Consider the following 2,500-nt stretch of genomic DNA (forward strand, 5'->3'; position numbering starts at 1 on the left):
CAGAAATGTGAAGATTAGAAATATAGGTAAGGGCAGCACAATGGAAAGGCAAGATAATAATTTCCATTGATTTAATGAGGGAGGGGGGGAGCCAACACCCCCCTACAACCCCCACCCCCCCTATAACCACCACCCGCCCCACCACCCCACCCCCCACCCCCGCCTTCGATTAGCACGCCTAGAAGAAAAAAATGAGAAAATTGTCAAACATTGTGAGGATAGGTTCAGTCAACTTACGCAGATTACACAGAGTTCAAATTGGAAGAATTAGAGAAGATGAACCAAAAACTAACTAAAAAAAAAAAAAAAAAGTATTAAAAAGAGTTAAAAGAAGTGAAATGTGAGAATGAGGAATTAAAGAGGAATAATAAAGAGAATAAAGAGTCCATAGCAGAAGAAGCACAGGGTTGGAAAAAAAAAATCCAAGAGAACAACAAAATTACATTTAATGATATAGTGAAACAGCAGATGAAAGAACAAACTGAAGACACAGTTATTAAAGTGATGAGACAGAAGGAGAATATAATAAGAGACTTACCAGATCAAAAGAAATGTATAATTATATCAGGGATGGAAGAGAAGTATAATCTAAGTAGGACTACAAGAATTAAGGAGGAAAAAGAAAAAAGAAATAATATATTAGAATTAGTTCAGGAAGATAAATTAAGTAGTGACGTTATAACATAGGTGGCTTAGTGAGTGGATTGGGGATCCCAAGCGGGAGTCCTCTCATGTTCCTAAGCCAATAACGTGGTAGAGAATTAGCGAAGAAAAGAAGAAAAACTATACCTCCGTTTAATTCATCCCATTAAGAAACATACTTCAGCAAGATTTGGTAAAAGGAAAGTGAATGAAGAAATATAATATCATAGAAGGGAACAGTTACAGACATATACCAAAGCTTTTTCCCCCTTACAAGGGAGGTAGCCAAAAAGGAAAAGGCATAAAATCATTTCCACCCATTCCACCCCTGAGTACACTCCACACCCCTCCCCCCTCCCTCTTATCTGTGCACCTCCTAGATGACGGGTCATCCCTGCACCTTGTCCACTACCCTGGGTCAGAAGCAGTGCCGCAAGACACATCACAGCCACAGCAAGGCCGCTTCATTAAATCGGCGATCCCCCCCTCTCCGTCCCCCCATTGCATAAAAGGAGAAGACGGGGAGAAATCCCTTTGGGCTGCGTCAAATTTTGCCCACACATACTACCTCACCACCCATCCACCCGCCCATTCCACCTCACGCATCACAACATCATCCATATACAACCATTTTCCATTCACCCTTGTCTTCTGTCCTCTCCCGTCCTTCCTCAACAGACATTCCCCTCTTCCCCAAAGCCCCCTTCACCCCATCTATCCACCTCATCCTAGGACGTCCCCTCATGTTCACTCCCTCCACATCTGCCTTCCATACCTCTTTTACTAGTCTTTCTTCACTCATTCTTTCCATGTGTCCAAACCATCCTAATACTCTTTCATCAACCCTATCTCCCAACTCCCTTTCCATCCCCGTTCTTCTCCTCACCTCCTCATTTCTCACTCTATCTAGCCTAGTAACCCCCATCATACTTCTCAGACACCTCATCTCAAACACATTCAAACTCCTTCTCTCTTCCTCTCTTATGTTCCATCTTTCTGCCCCATACAGAGCTGTTGGCACAATCACTCCTTCATACAGTCTCCTCTTAACATCCATTCCCAAATGTCTATTCCTCATTACACTGAATTAAACAATTACGGAGAGACGGGAACTGAAAGTGATGGGGTCGACAAGGTGGCTTTCAATTACTTGGATGAAGTAATTATAAAAAAAAAAGATATTAGTCACACTGATAAGACCAAGATTGGAGTACGCTTCGACACTATGGGCACAAAGTATAAAAAAATGTAAGAAAAATAGAAAGAATCCAAAGAACAAGGGTAAAGATGACCCTAACACTTTCCAAACTGACATATGAATAAAGATTGTCTAAACTGGAATTACCAACCCTGGAACGGAGAAGAGAAAGAGGAGGTCTATTGGCCATTTGCAGAATCGTGAAAGGCATGGAAGTCCATGACAGAGAAGACTTATTAAAGTGGGATAAAAGAAAAAATAGAGGACAGAAAAAGAAACTCAAAAAGGATAGTTATAGAAGAGATATAAAAGAAAAGTTTTCCACGCAGAATGGTAGATGTCTGGATCATATTGGACGAAACAATAGTGTGTGCAAACACCAAACAAGAATTTAAGAACAAACTAGATGCTAAGAGATACAAAGACGGGTCGCTACGAGCATAGCTCCCCTACAACTAGGTAAATAAAGATTGCTTGAAGCTGGACGCGTAGGGACTTTAAGCGCTTAAGCCAGAGGGTCAGTGGGGGCAATGCGCTGTGGCGGCGTCAGCTCCCTCTGGTTGACTGACTGATTCTTGATCTAGTTCATTATAATCCGGGATCGCATTCCACCATTCACTTCCACTTCCTCACCGTGGTGATGTTAGGGGCAGAGAAGAG

This window comes from Oratosquilla oratoria, chromosome 15 (genome assembly GCF_046742065.1).
Source record: "Oratosquilla oratoria isolate Oo_2021 chromosome 15, ASM4674206v1, whole genome shotgun sequence".
NCBI classification, from domain to species: domain Eukaryota; kingdom Metazoa; phylum Arthropoda; class Malacostraca; order Stomatopoda; family Squillidae; genus Oratosquilla; species Oratosquilla oratoria.